The sequence below is a fragment of the Macaca thibetana genome, chromosome 14, assembly GCF_024542745.1.
Source record: "Macaca thibetana thibetana isolate TM-01 chromosome 14, ASM2454274v1, whole genome shotgun sequence".
Classification (NCBI taxonomy): Eukaryota; Metazoa; Chordata; class Mammalia; order Primates; family Cercopithecidae; genus Macaca; species Macaca thibetana.
Window position 1 is genome coordinate 125,124,183 of NC_065591.1, and position 19,639 is coordinate 125,143,821.

At 50.8% G+C, this 19,639-nt stretch overlaps 1 protein-coding gene across 1 annotated transcript in view; it reads left to right on the forward strand.

Annotated features, from left to right (window-relative positions):
• Positions 1-19,639, forward strand: part of ACAD8 (acyl-CoA dehydrogenase family member 8) — a 675,944-nt gene that overhangs the window by 243,191 nt on the left and 413,114 nt on the right. The gene's annotated exons all lie outside the window — the stretch shown is intronic.

The window sequence follows — 19,639 nt, forward strand, 5'->3', positions numbered from 1 at the left end:
TAAATGGCATCAGAAGCTGAGTGGGTGTGGCAAGCTTGGCAGCACAGGCAATCTAGAGACTGCGGCAACTGCGACTGTGAAGGAATATTCCAGACTGACCCATAGGCGGCAGTATCAGGGGAAGTGAGAACTGAAGGTGCCTTACACATCACTGGGGTCCCTCAGTTTAACTGAAAATTATCAATGGGCCTTTGTTCCTCCAAGTCCCTTCCGGCTTCATCTCTATTCCAACCCTTCAACGCCCCAAATGTTGGAACTCTCTTCAAATACTCTACTGAGAAAGAAATCCTGTTATTTCATGAATAAACAGGCCGAGGCCCATAAGACTCACAGGCTGAGGTGATCCAGCCAGGTGGGGTCGACAGAACCTGCTGCCTGGAGTCCAGCGTCCTCTCGGCTGCACACGCACGTGACTGTCCAAGGAAACTGGTAGGAAAGAAATGGAATAAAATGAAGTGTTTTACAGCAAAAGCCATCCTGTGCTTTCTTACCTACAGAGGTACCATTTCATGACCTCTAAGATAAGGGGTCAAATATATCAACAGTGAAAAGACACAGGAAAAAGCAGAGAGGTTTTTCTTTTGTGAAAATTGGTGTTATTAACAACGGCTTTAACAAGTAGAAACCACGTTTACTGAACACTTCCAGCATGCCCAGCCCCTGCCAAGTGTTCCTTCATGCGCGCTACTTGTTAATCCTCACAACAGCCCTGGGAGAGATGTACTGTTATTGCCCCATTTTCCAAGGAGGAAACTAAAGAACAGAAAGATAAACTGCCTTTTCCCAGGCTACCCAGTTGATAGAGCATCGGGCGGAGACTCCAACCAGCCCCGGGGGTGCTAAGCCCATCTGCTTCACTGCAGCTCCTACAGCCCCGCTGCTTGCCTTTAGCCTCAGTCTTGCAGGGAAGATCCAGACACCTACAATCCATTCTCCCAACAGGGCTCTACTGAATGCGCCCTGAGTTTCCTGCATGGCACAGCTCTGGGCACTGAACACTTCAGCAAACAGAGCAGGCAAACTCTCTGCTGTCCTTGTGAAGCCCAGCAGTGCTGAGAGACAGACGATGAACTCAAAACTTAGGAAATCGCACTCGGTTGGAAGGTGGTGAGGATGAATGCCATGGGGGCAAGGGAAAGGAGAGACGAGAAATGCAGAGCAGTCTAATTTTAAATGGAGTGTTCAGGGAAGGCTCGCCTAGAAGCTGACATCAGAACAAAGGCTTGAAAAGGTTAGAGAGTGGGCACAGGGTGTAGAGGTTGTTCCCAGAAAAGTTCTCTCCTCCCAGGCCTGTATGATCCATCCTCATTTCACAGAATCCCCAAATGAGAAAAGAGATACAAGATATGTGACAGACGCTGGCACATAGTAGGTGTTCACCGTATGCCCCTTTCCTTTCCTTCTAATGGGGATGGGTTTTCCTTCTAGGAAGAATATTTGAAGAGAGTTCAGAAATGTGGGCACTGAAGAGCTGGAAGAGAGATAAAAGGGGCTTTGAGAACAAAGGCCCATTGATAATTCTCAGTTAAGCAGAGGGTCCCAGCCCTGTAACAAAGATCAAATTAAAGACACTTCCTTCTCTTCCATGATGGGGTGAACACTGTCCCCTAAGTAATCGTATGCTAAAGTTCTGACCCCCAATATCTCGGAATGTGACCTTATTTGGAAATAGGGTCATCACGGATGCAATTGTAAAGATGCGGTCACACTGGAGTGGAATGGGCCCCTATCCAGTATGACCGGAGTCCTTATAAAAAGGAGAGATTTGGACAAAGAGGCAGACACACAAGGAGAACGTGGCACGAAGATGAAAGAAGAGGCTGAGGTGACATAGAGAAGCCAAGGAACACCAAAGATTGCCAGCAAACCACCAGACGCTAGGAGAGAGGCACGGAGCAGCGTCTCCCTCCCGGCCCTTGGCCCTGGGCAGGAGCACCCCCGCTGGCACCTTGATCTTAGGCTTCTAGTCCCCTGGACTGAGACACAGTTCACTTCTTTTGTTTAAGCCAGCCAATCTGTGGTACTTGGTTATGGCAGCCTAGCAAACTCAAAACCTTCCAAGCCTACTGTTTCTGATGTCTCATTAAAGTGTGAGGGAGGACGGCTCCGGGCAGGAAAGAATTTAAGTACACTTGAGGAGGAGATCTTGGAAAGAACTTTAGCTGCTGATACTAGTATTTGGAACTGACTGGAAGCAAATAGTTGAGAAACCTACCAAGTTTTTGAGGGAATTGAATACCAAAGAAACTGTTTGCTGGCCTATAAGAGCCTGTGAGTAAAAAGTGTCCATTAATCAGAAGCAGACACATGCCCAGATGCGCCCCTTGGTGTCAGCTGTGACCACGGAGTGGGTGGATAAGGAAGTGCCTCCTAGAGGGTAGGCAGGGACTCTGAAGGACAATGGACAAGGACATCTCTCACAGCAAGCAGAGGCAGGTCTCACCATGCAGCATCCCCACAGCAAGCAGAGGCAGGTCTCACCATGCAGCATCCCCACTGCCAGGGTAGAGCGCCTCACATTGTCCACCAGCAAAACTCCACCCCATCCATGGATGTGGCATGTCACCCATGGACACGGGCCAGCTTTCTCGTCCTTGCATCCCAGTTATATCCTGAGGGCAGATAAATTGCCTTGCTAGCTTGCAGCTCACCAGACCTTGAGAAGCTACATGAGACTTGAGGGCAAAGACTGCCGCTTTGAGGCCAGGGTGTGTGAGCATGTTCTGCACAGGACAGAGAGCAACACAGATATTTGGCCACCTGAAGGGTGGCCAGCAATAGTTTCCTAGCTGTGCCCCAGCACCCAGCTTTCTGTTTTACTCCTTTCTGGGCACACAGCAAGGCTGTCCTCCCTTGTAGTGAAGCATGGCCTCACAGGACGGCGCTCGCCAATGGAGCATGAGTCACAGTGACGGGTGCCTCTTCCAGGTCAAGCCTTCTAAGAGGTGTCTGCAGTCCCTCAGATCTCTTTCTCCTCCCACCATCTAGAGAAAGAGGCAGCAAGGCCCAGGAGCTCACGCGACCACGGAATGAACAATCATAAGCGTCTGAGCCATCATGGGATGGAACCGCACCTGCCGATCAGAAATGCCACACCAAACTGTTACACGGGCAAGAGAGAAATGTCCACGCTACTAAGTCACCAAAATTTCAGAGCAGACAGTGTTACCTTACCTAATAGAGGCAGCCCTCCGAATCTGTAGGTTTCACATCTGCAGATTCAATTAACTGTGAATCAAAAATGTTTTTTAAAAATAACAATATAAGAGTAAAAATAATACAAATCCTAAAATACAGTATAACTATTTCCATAGTATTTGCATTGCACTGAGTATTATAAGTAATCTAGAGATGACTTAAAGTATATAGGAGGATGTACACAGGTAATCTGCAAATACTATCACATTTTATATCAGAGACTTGAGCATCTGTGGATTTTGGTATCCAAGGGGGATCCTGGAACCAATCCTCCTCAGATACCAAGGGACAACTGGATATGCAGTGACTGAATCAAAGTTGGGGACAGCAAGAGCTCCTCTGTCAAGGGGCATCATAGTGTCACAAGATAAGCCCTGGATCAGCATTCAGTTCTAGAATCAGCCCTGCCATTAACTAGCCTATGGCCAGAACAGGTCGGGGGACTCCCCTGAAGAAGGGAAGTCCAGTCCAGAAGTGTGGCTTTCAAACTTGCCCCTCCTCAGGGGTGCAGCAGTGGTGTGGGCCCAGGGCTGAGTGGACGGGCCTCCAGACAATGCCTCCCAATGACCAGAATTGCCTGCCCTTGATTGGGAGGCATCTGTGGACTACAGGTGAGCTTTTTATCTGAGGAAATGAGAGAGTGATGGTGTGCTCGCGAGAAGGAAGCCCCTGTGCCAAGGGCATCTTTGAGGACCTTCGTGTCTGCCTTGTGCAATCAAAAGCTTCACCCTCTCTTGTTCCCACTTACCCCAGGGTCCCCAGTGGGTCATGTCACAGAGTCAGAATGCAAACCTGGCTCCCTGAAACGGATCTAAGCAGGGACACAACCTGTCCTCCCAGCCCTGCCAATGAGGGTCACTGGGCACTTCTCAGAGAGAAGGGAAGGATAAAGGCACTCACGGCGCAGAGGCCCTAGGGTGGGGGCCAGACATCCTCCCTCCACCAACTGCATGGCTCCACTGCATCCTACGGCCCCTCACAGCAAGCAGCGTCTTCCCTTTGATGCACATGACAAAGCTGAGGCTCAGAGTGATGTACAACCTGCCCAAGGTCACACTGCTAGGCAGCACAGCCAGAAGGGCAACGCATATCTGGCCAACTCCAGAGCCCTTCATGCCAACCCATTGTACGTCCACATGCCCTCCATCTGCTCAGTGGAAGAGCCTGGTGCTGAGTTTTCTCTCTGCCCCCTCACGTGCCCTCACTGCACTGTCCTTGACCACCAGGACAGAAAGGCGCCCCCTCCCCAACAACCACCAGGAGCTGCTCTGGAAGCCGGTGCCTACGGCTGGGCACAAGGATGGCCCCAGGGTCCGGGGGAGGCCATTCCTTGCTGCCCTGAAGGTGGTGGATGAAGCATGCAGACCCACTGCCTTCTAAGGAGGGCTCAGCACTCTTCACATGTAAATATCTCAAATATTCACTATGCTTTAAAGTAAATGTGCGAATTTTTATTTCTTGGTATGAAGCCATTTCAAACATTGCCCAGGGAATCCGGGTTAACCACCCTTTCTGCTGTTTTCCTATTTGTGTTTCATTCCTTCCTTCCTTCCTTCCCTCCTCCCTTCTTCCTTCCTTCCTTCCCTCCTCCCTTCTTCCTTCCTTCCTTCCCTCCTCCCTTCTTCCTTCCTTCCTTCCCTCCTCCCTTCTTCCTTCCTTCTTTCCCTCCTTCCTTCCTATTTTATTTAAAATTTTTGTCACCCTAAATCTCCTCTGATATCAGTCTGTTTAAGTGCTCAGACTAGGTAAGCTAATTATAATTGCAAATTTCCTGGATAAAGAACATAAAAAAAAATCATTTTAAAGTCAAATAATTATTTTATTGTCCTCTCTTTTATATTGCCCAATAGTAATTACAAATCAAGATTTAGTTGAGAACAGGAATGCCCGATCCTAACGAGGAGGATCACAGTTTATGGAACAGAGTCATGCGCATAGATTTTTTCAAGGGTCACCTCTGTGGAACCGGCCTCAGGGCAGCTGCCATTATCCCCATTTAACCAGTGAGGAATCTGAGTCTCAAATATATTAAGTGAATTTCTAGAAGGGATACAAAGTAGTTTTAAAACAAAGTTTCCTGAAGACCGCTTTGCCCACAGCTCTGTGGCCAGGCCCCAGTGCTGGTGAGGGGTAAGGGCCTGCCCCTCCTGCCGGCAGGACGCCCCGGGCACAGGAGCCAACCCTCCTTCCTGACTCCTTCCCGCATCCTCCAGGTCTCCTCTTAACCCTGGGCTCTCCTCTCACATTTAGTTGACAGAAAGTGAAATTAGAGGTTGTTTTTCATAACTTTAACGAAGACCAATTCTTCCCAAACACCAAAAAGATGAAAGGGCTGTAACACCGAAAGGCGTTTTTTTCTTAAAACTCCTCCGACAAAGTACTCCAAGGATGGCGCTGTCATCTTGACAGGGCATTTAATGTGTCTCCGTATTCTCAGGCCCCTCACCCTTGGCCTCTAGTTGGAGACACCCTGCACCGCACCTGCCACCTCCCCCACTCTCCATACCACTCGCCCACAGGCAGGTCCAGCCCAAAGCCGGAGGAAGAGCAAAAAGTTGTAGCGTCGGAATCCTCCCACACATGACTTATTCAGTGGCACTGAGTAACACGGGGGTGTATTTCAGTGTTTGGGGGCAAAGATTGAACTTAGAAGTGGGCTTGTGTTGGAATATTAATGTCAGCGGTGGGGACGGAAGGAATGAGGCAGAGAGAGCCAGAGAGGGAAAGAGAGCTGTCTCCCTCTGTCAGGCGTGAGCTCTGGAGCAATAGAGAGATACTGGGAGTTCAATTTCTGTTTGCCTGAGCCAGGGAGAAAATCTAATTAAATATGGTGTCTGAGTTTGGAGAAGCCAGGATGGGGCTGGAATACAAAGTGTGGCAGCTACCCATAGATCAGAGGGCAATATTAATAAACCCACAGAAAGGGACAGCAGCATCCGCTGGTGGTATTGATAAAATGCAACACAAAGACAAAGCAGGCCGGGGAATATTGCATGATAATGCCGATAAAAGCACAGCAGGGACGCCACCCCCACTGCGGTGGACCTGGGACTGCTGTTCCAGGAAGCCGGGTGGATGGCGGCCGGTCCCCTTCCCTATTCCTCTTTCTCCTCCTCTTCACCCTGACTCTGGTCTCACCTCTGTTTCCCACAAACATGCGAACTCAGCATCAATGAGTTTTCCGAGAACTACTGAAGCCAGGACAGGAAATGAAGAATTAACAAGAGGGATAAATGAGTCTCCATTTCAGCAGAGAATGTTTGGAGAAGGAAGAAATCATAAAGGCTGCAGAACTCCTTTCTTTGCAAACTTCCAGAAAGAGCTGGTCGCATATCCGGCTCAAAGAGAGGAGAGTCTTGCATGGAGGCTGAAATGTCTTTTGAAAGACATTTCCACAGAGGTCACTTGAAGGCAGCCCTCAGCCTCCATGCAAGACTTCTCTATTTGAGCCTGATATGCAACCAGCCCTTTCTGGAAGTTTGCAAAGTGCTAGACACCGGCAGAATTCCCCAACCCTCTGACACTCCAGACCCAAAGCAGGAGCCTTGGGGACGTGCAGTTTTCAAAGAACCCTCGGAACTCCTTGAAGGTGTTGGAGCACAGTTTCAGGGTGAAATCCCTTGGAACCAGTTGGCACTTTGTCATAGATCTTCTGTCTTCTCAAGAGCTGTTCACAAAAAGGTTGGAGATGGGGGGCTTTTCCTGGTGGATGGAAGTACCACCACTGCATTCCTCCCCACCATGCACCCCAATCCTTCTCAGGGCCCCCATCACAGTTGCAGTGAGGCTCTCAAATCTTAGCTGTGTTAATGTCATTCTTTTGTCATCTGTACTTAATTGCCATCAGCTGGTATGATATGATTTCACCTGATTTTCCTAAGCTTTCTGTGTTATAGCTAGCATCTGCCTATTTTCAGCAACTTTTATTGTGTATTAATCTGTGCAGTCTATAATGCTGCATTATTCCCAGGGACTGTGTGTGTGACCATAACAGTAGTAGCTCTCGACAAATCCATTTCTGCTTAGATCTGATTCAGCTTTGAATCTATACCCCGACCTCCACATATCCTACCTCCACGGACAGTACCATCCTCTTCTTTGGAAGTGAATTTGTATCAGAAGGTTTCTGTTGAAGGCCAGCACTTGCTGACTGTGAATATTCATCCCGCTAGTCTCTGAGCCTCCATTTCCCAGTCTGTTGAATAGGAATAATAATAATTTCAACCACTCTGGATGGGCTGTGAGGATCAAGTGACGTAATCTATGAGGAGAGTGTTCTTCAAGTTCTGAGAATGCTGTCTGATGCTTGCCTGAAGAAATGGAAATCCATTCAACACTCAAGAGAGGCCTAATCATTGTGATAGCAGCTTGCATTGCTATTGTGCACCCTAACTTCAAACGGCCCTTATCAAACATGTCATTTGACCCTGACACTATCTGATGAGGTCTGGAGGCACCGTTTCATTTTACAGATGAGAAATCTGGATTACAGAGACTGACAAGAGACCTTTTCAGATGCAAAGACGATCATGTCCTAGACACTGCTTTAAATTTCCATCTTGGGAAAAGGGCAACCTGAAATCCTAATCGGAGTCCACAACCAGCATCTCCTGGCCAGACTCCTCCATGGATCCTCCTGGGCAATCAGCCCTCACTCTCCACACAGCTGTATTGCCTTGTCCTAGGGGCTTAACATCACTCAAGCCGTACTGCGGCATCCCGTCCCCTCTATTCCCTTGCTCCCTCTGCTGCAGCCACGACAGCTGATTCTTTGACAGGCCAGGCCCACCTGTTCCTCAAGACTTAGCACGTGCTGTTCCCTCTGCCTGGAACCCCCTTCCCTAGATATCTACAGCTCACTTCCTCATCTCATTGGGGCCCGTCCCCAAATGTCACCTCCTCATTAAGGCCATCAGTGACCACATTCTATAAAAAAGCAACTGCCAGCCATCCTCTCCACTCTCTGCTTTACTGTTCTACAAAGCATAGAGTACCATGGCCTTCTATCTATTAGATCAGCTCTCTCTAAATGTGGTGCCCCTCCCTCCACTAGAACCTGAGATCAGGGATGTTCTCCTACCCATCACTATACCTTCAGAGCTTATAAGAGTGCATATATGTTCCTTGGCTTATTCAATAGTTCATTATATAATTTTTTTCAATGAGTTTTAGAGAGATTAAGTCACACATCCTTGACTTGATTGCACATTTAGTAAGTAACAGAGCTGGGACCTCAAGTTCAATGTTTTCTACCATATGAAAATCTAAATTCTGAATAAATACAACCCAGGGTGACCATGATATAGAGAAGACGCCCATGGTCACATACATCCTACAGTGACTGAGGAAGCCATTTCCCCTACAGACACTTGTGTCCCGGAACACTTTGGGGCAACGTGAGGTGGGAGAATCAGAGGAAGCCAGAGCTGCCAAACTCAAGGGACCATGGCCAAATGACCCATGTGCACCAGGTCCCCCAGGGGCAGCTGGTGGGCGGGCTCTTGTCTGAAGGAATTCTTCTCCCTCTTTGCCAAGCACAGCTGTGTGAGTGGCAGATTTGCCTGTTCCTGCTCTTTTTGTACCCAGATCATGAAGGGCTTATTCTTAGCAACAGAGCAAGCCCATTGATGGGGATCATGATGCTGAGGGTGAGACCTGTGGATGGCAGAGCGAGAGACAGAGGCAGAGAAAGAGATGGAGAGATGGCATCAAAAGAGACAGAGACATGAGAGAGAGAGGGACACAGAGAAAGCGCCACATGGGGGAGGAGATCTTGCGAAGCTACTCTTGCTGGTCTTCCTCTTGGTTTTCATGCCCCCTGGAAAGGCCTTTGTGTTCGGTACTAAGCATACACCACAACCCCAAAGGCTCCATCCTGAGGCTATTGATCACTATAGGAACCGTCACCACAGTGATCTTTCAAGAGATGCTTTCTGTGGCCAGGGTTCGTTCAGAGGGCCCTTCTCCCAGCCATGACAGAGTTCCATCCAGGGAAGGACACACACTGTTTGCAATTGGAGCCAGCCCACTGCTGGGGACTGTGATGCTGAGGGTGAGACCCGTGAAGATCAGGCAGGTAGAGACAGAAAGAGACGGAGAGATGGCATCAAGAGAGACAGAGACAGAGACATGCGAGAGACAGAGAGGGGGGGAGAGGAGGTGGAAGGGGTGGTTCCTGGAAGGATGGAAGGATTAGGAACGCAGGTAGGGTATCACATCAACCTAGGTCTGAAAACATAACATGCAAATCGATTGGCTTTTTAGTGGCGTGGTTCAGGCTACATTGAGTCAGTTCAAACTTTATTGAGACCATGAAGATGGACAAGACCCAAATCTTGCCCTGAAGTACTTAAAATGCAGTGAGTCTGACAGGCCCATAAATGGCTGGCGGAGGAGGGTAGGGAGGTAGGGAAGAAGGGGAACTATTTTTAAACACAACATAAAAAGAAATTATGCTAAATATATAGACAGTGAGACGTGGGAATGAACTTAATCTTGCTGGGGAGCTGGGGCCCAGGATAAAAGGGGACACATTTCACAGAGGATGTGGCATTTGAGCTGAGTGTGAAAAGGCATGTGGACTGGCATTCCCGCCTGAAGAGCCGAAGACTTGAAGCCTAGGAGGAAGGAGGCCACGGGGCAGGACCCATAGACTTTTGCAGAAGCGTGGGCCTCATCTGTCTGGGACGGATTAGGTGAACTCGGAGATGTCATCTTGTCATCTAAAATAACTCTCAGGAGTACGGCCTGAAGAGACTTCTGTGCATCCAATCCCTGCACATTGGTGGCTTACTGAGGACAGGAGTATGTTCGTATTCCAAACCCAACTACCCACGCAAACGCTGGAGGCTCCTGGGGTTGGAAGCGGGAGGGGTCTCAGATTCAGAGGCCTGGCAGGGAGGCGGCTTCCACCTGCACTGTCGCTTTCCCTCCCCTGTTGCGGAAAGGAAATGATACATTTCTGCCCATCAGGAATTTAAGTTTGTTCATCAGCAACATTCATTCTGAGTCTTCTCTCTGCTCCTTCAAAGCTCTGGGTGGTGGATGTCTCGATGGAAACACAGTTTTTCTATTTTAAAACATTCCCCCAAGAGTAGGAGGGAAGAACGAGCTACGATCCCTCCGGTGTTGTACTGATCACAGCAGCATTTATTGAGGCACTTAACAAACGTGCAGAACACTGTTAGAAGCTGTGTGTGCAGGTGCTCTGTCCCTGCCATGCAGGTGCTATCACCATTCCCATTTCACCCGTGAGGTTAGAAACATGAACAGGCTCGTCCAAGGCCACCCAGCCAATCCAAGGTTTAATGACAATACCATTTATTGAGTGTCTACTATATGCCAGGCATTGGGTGGTTCCCAAGGTCAGCCCACCTGGGATCTGTGGCACACACCCAACCTGAGGATGGGAGAACGGGCAGACCTCAGAGGACTGGACAAAGAACAGTCTAACACCACAGTCTTGGCCAGACCCCCAGGCAGGAGGCAGTGAAAATATCAAACCATAACACCCTTCCCAACCCCAGTTCCTCCCAACAATTTTGGCTCAAACCAACTCTGGGTGGTGAGGGGCTCGAACTTTCCCATTTTCTAGAGGGGTAGGCTGGACACACTGAATAACTCGCCTCTTCTCTTTGGAGAAAAGGGGTGCAGCAGGGGATGGAGGCATAGATAACATGGATGACCACCAGCCTGCCCAGAGATGGTGCTGCGGATTTGCATGCAGTGCCTCACCTAAAACCAACACTGAGAGAAGGATATTATTAATTCGCAGATGGAAAAACACGATGTCTAGAGAAGTTAAGTGACGTAAGCATTGCTACACAGCTCAGCAAAGGCAGGGTGGCATGAACATGGTCCTGTGGCCCTCATTGCTTTCTCCTCCCATAGCCCACACAACTCCCTAGACTGTTGGCCACAAGCCCTGAGAAAGGGAGCCAAATGGTGCAAACTCAAAGAAAAGCACCTTTTTCTTTCATTTCACAAGGCATCATTTGACCCTGAGGCCCAGGGGAGTAAAGTGTGTGCACACATGCAAAGGCACACATACCCTGTGTGCACATTTCTGCAATATGAGTGGTGACATGGTCCCATGAGGCTCACGGAAAGACCACACACCCATGCTGTCTCTTCCCTGTAGAATGCAGGACCAACCCCTTCAGAAAGAAGGTTGGATTAAAGCCAAGGGATCCAGGACCAGGGCAGGGGGTGCTTAATGGGCTCAAGTTGGGTGAGATTACCCACTCACTACCTGCTCAACCAAATTGTCTATAGCTGTGTCTCTTTGTAGCTCTCCTTTTTGTTAACTCTCCTGGACCAAAGCAGGACCACCTGGGGGTGGTCACAAGTATAATTAGCAAAAGATGTTCCAAGGAACAGGTGAAGGGCAGCTGAAGTAAGCAGCATGTTCTCCTGGTGCTGGTTGTGGAGTTGCCAAGTTCTCTTCCACTGAGAAAAACAGCATGCTTTATCCTTGTGCATCTCGACCCTGGCCTGAGGACAACTGTCTCAGAATCACTGGGATGGAACTGATAAAAATGCAGGTTCCTGGGTTCCATCCCAAACCCACAAGACAAATGAATCAAGGTTGTATCCAGTCGTCCACATCTTTAATAAGTGCCTCCTGGAAGGGAGTCCGACACCCAGGAAGGTTGGAGAAGCTCCACTTTGCTGCAGCCTTTGAGGAAGTAGATGCAGGACCTGGGTCCCGAAAGGGGGTTCCACAGCTCTGGGATACTGATTCATGGTGCTGTTCCTTCTTTTGTCCACCCCTGCCCTTAGGGTCCCCTGTTCCATCCCTCCTGCAAGACATCCTGACTGACTGAAGAAGCCCCGCGGGGTGTGCAGGCGCAAACTGTGGCTTTGTGGTGTGGCAAGGTGAACCCACTTCCCCAGAAGTCAATACCAGTCCCCGCTGCACCCAGAGCCCAATCGCACCTCTTCCCTCATAATGGAATAGAAGGTCTACTGTCCACTGCTCACTCCTAAATCCTGTACTCAGTTCCGCCCACGGTAGGTAGAGGAACTTGTCCCCACTGGAAGAACAAGCACAGGGTTGGCTGCAGGAGCTAATGGGGGTGTTCTGATAGCTTGTGCACAGGGCACTTGGTGGAAAATGAGCAATCAGCAGCTAGGGCAGGAGTAGGGGGTGGGAGGGCACCATCACAACCCGGCAGCCTGCACCACTAGATCAACAGCATCACCTGCTGGCCACAGGATGCCACAGCACCCTCCTTCCAGTCTAGGCCCCAGTGAGCCTTCCCTCAGTGGGCACAAAGAGGCAGAGAAGCCCCCTCCTCAGAATGCCAGGAGTCCTGGGTCCAGCAGGTCCTCAGGGGAGCCCCTCTTTGAAGCCCATAGAGCTAAGACTCTGATTCTCCTTTGAAAATGTGCAGATCCCTCGTTGACCAAACATGAATCTCTGACAGCACACCCCTCCTACACTGGCTCCCAAATGCACACCTAATATTTTTATTTTTCCTAAGTGTTTGTCTGTGGTTCCCCAGCATCTTTAGAGGCCCTCATAATCTTTTCCCTTCCAGTATAAGCTCCTAGAGGGCAGTGACTGTGTCCTTCTGGACGGACTAGATCACCGACCTACATTCCAAAAGGCTTAGGAGAGTGTTTTACAAACGTGAAGACTACCAGCCAGCAGTCATTGGTGCTGGAAAGGGCTGTGCTATGGCTGGTGCTTCTTCCCAGGTACAGGAATCCTCACAGCTACCCTGTACTGAGGGTCCACCAAGTGGCGGACATGTGATGCCGCTCTACCCGGATGCTATCTCACTTGGTCTTCACCAGGACCCCCGGACACAGAATCACCGAGAGGTTAAGCCATTTGCTCAAAATCTCACAGCCGCCAAATGGTAAAACCAGGGTCCCAGGCCTGGCAATTCGAAGGTGGAAGCGTCTTGGCAGTTATGTTACACTGCCTCCCAGAAGCCCACATGTGCACACACACTGCTAGTAAGCACATCCTCCTTGCTGAAAGCACGCCACAAGCAGCTGCTCACTCAGCCTTCCCGCCTCCTCCTTATAAGGCAGAGACTGTTGTACCTGCCCTTTTCCCTGGAATCCTGCTCACGTACCAGGTTTCCCGTGAAAGGCCCGCTCAGCCTTCATTTTCGGGACCTCCAGGCTGGCCCACAAACGGGTGCCTATGAAGACACAGAGAACGAGGGCCCTGAAGGGCGGAGGAGGCAGACAACTGATGGGAGCACTAAGAAACAGCGGCGAAGGCCCCCCCAGTCATTGATTCCTTCCACAAATATTTACTGAGCACCGACGTCACGCACTGTGTCTGGGGCAGCGGGAAACGGCAATAAAGGAGGAGGCGCTTACAGCGGCGACGGTCCGCAGATAATGGTCCGAGGGCAACTGATCTCGGAGAGCAGCCGTGCCCAGGGGGCTGGGGGCGCAGCTGAGGGTGTGGACTTTCCCCACTCACCGCCCGCCCCGCGAAGTCCTGCCCTGTCCTCCCCACCCTGAGCAAACCCACCTGCTGGGGACCTTCGGGCTGCGGACCTTGTTGTGGTCCCGAGGCCCTCAGAATCAGCTAGAAGGAGGCGGGCGGGAGAGGGCAGTGGTTCCGGGAGCGGGCGGGGACGGGCGCAGGGCTGGGAGCGGGGCGCGGGGCTGAGGGAACGCGAGGCTGGGGGTGGAGAGAAGGGCGGGGGAGGAGCTTGGACTGGGGGGAGGGGCGGCGGGAGGATCCCGGGGCCGCAGTGAGGGGAGCGCCGCGGGCGAGGCGGGGGAGGGGCCGGGCGGGGGGAGGGGAGGGCCGCGGAGCTGGGGAGGGGGAGGGGCGAGGCGGGGGAGGGGCCGGGGAGGAGTTGGGGGAGGGGAGGTGTTGGGGGAGTGGGAGGGTGGGGACCCCGTGCCGCCCCGTGCCCCGCCCCGGTTTCGGCTGGCTGCGGCAAAGTTTCCCAACTCGCCGGGAGCAGCTGCTGCCTTCTCTTGCCTTTGTTTTTCCCCTCTCAGGATGGAAAATGAATTTCGAGCATCGCTGCGGAGCCTGCCAAGTAATTGGAAAACATGTCGAACACTGTGTCTGGCTGCTCGGCGGAGGCGGGGTGGCCTCCCCTGTCGAGGTTCCCGGTCCCTCGGGGAGGGGTGGTGCCGCGTCCTCCCCAGGCCGGCCCGCGAGGGGAGAAGCCGCAGAAGCCTCCGGGCGCCGGGCCGGAGGTCCCTCGGGCCGGTGGGTGAAATGGTCACAGTCGGCTGGCGGTGTGGGCGCCTCGCCCGCGCTGGCCGCTGAGCCCCGAGAGGGCCTGGGCTCCCGTGGGCCACCCTACTCCGCGGCCTCGCGGCGCCCTGATCCGGGGTCTCAGACCCCGCTGGAGCCCGGGGCGTCCCTGCCCTCCCCACTCCTCCCGCGGCCCACCCCCGCCCTCCGCCTGCCCCTACCCTGCTGGCCCCCGCCAGACATCCTCTCCCGCATCTGAGACCACCCGCCCGGTTTCCATGTCCGGGTTTGGCTGGGTGTGTCACCCCCCACCTAAGGATGGGACAGAGCCCCATCCCGCCTCGCAGTGGACACCCCAGGACAGTGGCTTGGTCTTCACAACATTGGGTGTGGTTCATGGAGCAGCACTTTGCATCGCGCCCTGCAGTGACCCACGCAGCAGGCCGCCTGCCCTGGTGGACGTGGGCACACCCTCCCTGTCTCCTGGTGTTGCAGAGCTTGACTCTGCCTGTACCAGTCTGGCTCACATGAGAGCCCGCTGTCTCTGTCCAGAATTAACAAGGTCCTGTTAGGAAGTGATCTGCAAGACAAAGTCAGGCCAGCACCGCACATTGCCACCACCACCAAGTAGTCTCTTGATAGACCTCCACCTGTGGCCTCCTGGACTGGCTCCTGCCGCCCCCAGCTTTCACCCCTCCCCTCAAAGGATCCATGACCCACAAAACCTTGATGAGCTATTTCAGCTCCATTTAACTACACAAATGGCTTGGTCACAGCTGACTGGTCCCAAATTTGCCAGTGATTTTCTTTTAATTTACCGTAGCTCAGTCCCCCTGTAATACAGGTATAGGAGGCATATTTGTTCCCAAACTCCCCTCCTGGGGTTAATCATGCACAGAACAAAACTCCATTTGAGCCACTTAATGATTTCATTTCCACCCTAGGTTTGAAGGAGCTGTGGCTATAATACTAATATGGGTCCCTCTCTCCCCAAACTCCAGATGTGGTGAGAGAGAGACAGTGGGATCCTGTGGGTGACTCAGCCATTCCTGCCCGGCTCTTGGCCTCTAGCATCTTCTGCAAGCCGTGCGTTCCCCCTCTTTTCCTGGGCCCATCTTCTCTCCCCGGGAAGCCGGACCTGACCAGCGTGGTACTCCTTCCATCCTTCCTCCCCCGGGTCCTCTGCCAGTGTCATGGGGTTATTTTGCACCCAGCTGTCACCTCTCAGCACCTGACCCACCTCCCAGCCTCTTCTCCTGCCATGTCCCCCACCACACCTCCACCCACCATACTGGCATTCCAGACATTCAGACAGCCAGGCCCAGTTCCCTAACCTTCCTCATTCCTTGCAACATGGACTTTCCCTTTGCCTGGAGGACCCCTCCTTGGTTGTCAGAGCCTGGCAAAAGCCTCCAAAACTCTGCTCAAGCGTCACTGCCTCTGGGAATCAGTTGACACTTTTTCTCTGAAGCAGAGAAAATCACTCCCTTCTGTGTGCTCTACCATTTATACCCTTTTGGCTTATTTTCACACAATATTTCATTATTTGTTTGCAGTCAGCCCTTCCACCCATTTGAACTCCTTGAGAACATAACAGAATATTCACCCGGGTATCCTCACACTCACAGCACGGGCCTGGTGCTGGGCATAAATGCTCCACAAATGTTCTTGGAATGAATCTCTGCTATACAGTTCAGGCGTGTGGATGTGAACTGTATTCATGACGACACGAAGACACTCAGAGGCGCTCCATCTTCAGAGGCTTCCCAAACGGCTGACATCTCTACTGGCCCAGCCTGCAGGAGCTGACTCAAAGGGAAGGCCGGGTCACCTTCAGGAAATGTGCGTTTTGCGTGGAAAGGGCACCATCTGGTGGTTTCTAGCGAAACAGCCTCTCAGCTGCAATAATGAAGAGAGAGAGGGCTTCCTCCCTTTGCTTGCCTCCCAAGGCCACCAGGTTCCGAGAAAGGTGTTCCCTGCAGCAGCGCCATGGGCTCTGGCAAGCCAAGCACTGCTCCCTGCCTTCCCAAGAAGCCTGAGTGAGCGTTTGGAAGGGCACAGCCCACTGAGGGCTCTGAGGAAGGCCAGCTTACCTCCTCTCCACCCCTCTCCTCCACTGACATCCAGGCTGTAGCCATTCCCAAGCAGGCAGTACCCCCTTTCCAGCAGCCTGGGCTTGTGCCACTTCTCTGCCTTCAGTGTTCTCCAAGCTTCCCCTGGACCCGGGCCCTTTGTGTCCATCACCACTGGGACATTCGATGGGGACCCAAACTCAGGACCCAAGTTGAACTGATCTCCTCAACTTAGGCCCACCTACCTGGGCTAATGGCGGCACCCTCCCCCAACTGTACCCCCAGGACCTTTCTTCTTCCCCACTCCAGGAGCCATGTATCGCCAGGTCGTCACTGCCATCTCACACAAACCTGCAACTGCCCAGTGGACCCTTCCTGGGCTCTCTGCTGCCATCCTTTGCCGCAGCCTGTCTCCACATGTAAAATCACTTTCTGCTTTAACATTCCCGCACATCCTGTTTCCTGTCTCTGCTAGGATAAGGCGGGATCCTTAACAAGTTCTCCACATACCACATGGCCCACCTGGCCTCTTGACAGCCTCCCCCGTCCCCCTTCCCGCTCCCTGTCTCCCATCTAGCTAGAACAGCCTTTTGGTGTGTCCATGAAGCCAGACTTCTCTTCCTTCTCAGAGCCCTCTCACTTGCCGCTGCCCAGGGCTGGCTGCTCTCCTGCCCCTCTGCCTGGTTACCTCCTACTCATCCTCTATTCCTTCAGCCTACCCTACTGGGGCATTCAGGCAAAGGGAGGCTGGGAGGGAAAGGTGGTGGGGAGAGAAAGTCCAGGTGTCCTGGCACCTAGGAAAAGTGCGGCAGGGGAGGAACTTTAACCTCTCTCCCTTCCTTGTGCAGTGTCTGGTGGGTAAAGCTCACCACCAACAACAAACCGAAGTGATCCTTCACCCAGCTCTGCTGGAGAGGGCAGGGGTTAAGGACACTGGCTCTGGCATGAGACCATTTGGATTCAAACTCTGGCTTGCCATTTCATGGCTAGATGACATCAGGAAGGCTATTTAGCCTCTCTGAACTGCCTGTCCCTCATCCGTAAAAGGGGGATGATGATTTTAAAATAAAAAAGAAATCTAGGTTCTCTTCTCTGAAGGCAAGTTCCCATTATATGTAGGACTTCACCTTTCAAGTAGTTATGAAAATTGTGACTCACAACTGATGAGTTTGTGTAAAATTCATCTCCCCTGTCAAAATGAAAGTTCTACCAGGGCAGGGACCGGGTGGGCGGAATTTACTGCTGTATTCCCAGGGCTGGCCTGGGGCCCACATACAGCATAACAAAGTGATCAAGAAAGCCACGCTGGGATTCTAGCACTCCCCAGTCACCAAAGTGACTCTGGTCAAGGTACTTAATCTAGGCCTTGTGTTATCTCCTCTCTAACAATAATAATACCATCTATGCCAAAGCCTGCTTGGCTTAGTGCTTGGATACATTTCAAGTCCTTGGATAGGATCAGGCGTATAGAAAGTGCTCAGTGAACGTCAGTGGTCATTCTCGTGGACACTCGATAAATACTTCAATAAGACTTCTGGGTTCTAGTCTGACATGTAAAGAGCTCGGAAGTCATCACTCTCATCCTAACAGTAACAAAAACTGAATAAACTGAAAACCAGCAACTCTTCTTAGATCCCTCAGAGAGTTGAGCTTAGAAGGCAAACCACTGACTGGAGAGGTAGAAAGGTGGATACAGAGAATCACAACTTACTGGACAGAAGCCCAGGCACACAAAACTCTACAGGAGCCAGTGCTGGGCAGGAAAACCTAAACTACCTAAACTGTAACTGACAAATTGCTGGAGGCTAAGTGTGGACAAGGTTGACTACTAAAAAGTCCAGGGCCCAGTCACTGGGGGGATCCCCACACTTTCATGAGTTTTGCTTTCAGGAGCTCTACTAGCTCCTCACAATGAAAACTGAAGAAAATCCCCTCATGTTTCCCAAAGGGAAAGGGGAAAGTAGCCATTTTTAAATAGGTCCAGAGCATTCTGTTCTTAACAAGAGCCCACCCTCAAGGGAAACTATTTTGCCAGGGCCAAGCCAGCCTGGGAGAAGGGAAATGCCCAACTCCAGATCCTCCCCTCAAGCCTTCCTGTCTTTCCTAAGATCAGTGAGTGAGGGAAGCTGAGAATCACACATAAAGGTCACAGCCCAGAGGCAAAGGCTCACTAAACACTGAGAACTAACCTTGCAAATATAGAACACTTCCCCTCCCACACACTTATCACCACAATAATATGGGAATATTGTGTTAAATTATTATATAATAACCGGGGATTATATAATAACCGGGGATTACAGCAGAATAACTGTAAGCCTCAGACTCTATTTAAGAAGGAGCCTCTAGGGAAAGCCAAAGACAACAAGAAAGATGAAGACAAGGATGCTAGAGGAAACCTTAGCCTCTGACACACTACAAAACCATAAACATAGCCTCCTAGCCAGGTAAACATACAGCCTCACACTAATGGCCTATTTACCACAGCTCCTTTGCCTGATAAATCATGTCTTGCTTTCCCCAAAATAATTACAGAGCTTGCTAAAAATATATATACATAGCTTTATGGGACAAAGCAAGTATAGAAACCAGTCAGATATATTGGAATTATTAGACTGGGAATTTAAAATAGCTATGATAAATATGCTAAAGGCTCTAATGGGGAAAGTGGACAACATGCAAGAACAGATGGGTAATGTAAACAGAGAGATGGAAACTCTAAGAAAAAAAGTCTAAAGAAAATGCCAGTAATCAAAAACACTATATAGGAATAAAGAATGTCTTTGAAGGACTCATCAGTAGACTAGACAAGACTGAGGAAACAATTGGAGCTTCAAGAAATGTCAGTAGAATTTACCCAAACTGAAAGGCAAAGAGAAAAAGAAAAGAGTGGAAAAAAAGTGAAACATTTTGCAAAAACTGTGTGACAATCTCAAAAGGTGTAACATATGTGTAATGGGAAGACCAGAAGGAGAATAAAAAGAGTTTGAATAATAGTTGAGAATCTTCCAAAATTAATGACAGACACCAAACAACAGATCCTGGAATCTCAGAGAACACCAAGCAAGATAAACGAAAAAAATAAATAAGTAATAACTACACCTAGTCATATCACATTCAAACTGCAGAAAATCAAAGACAAAGTTTCTTGAAAGCGAAAATACCTTATCTATAGAGGAACAAG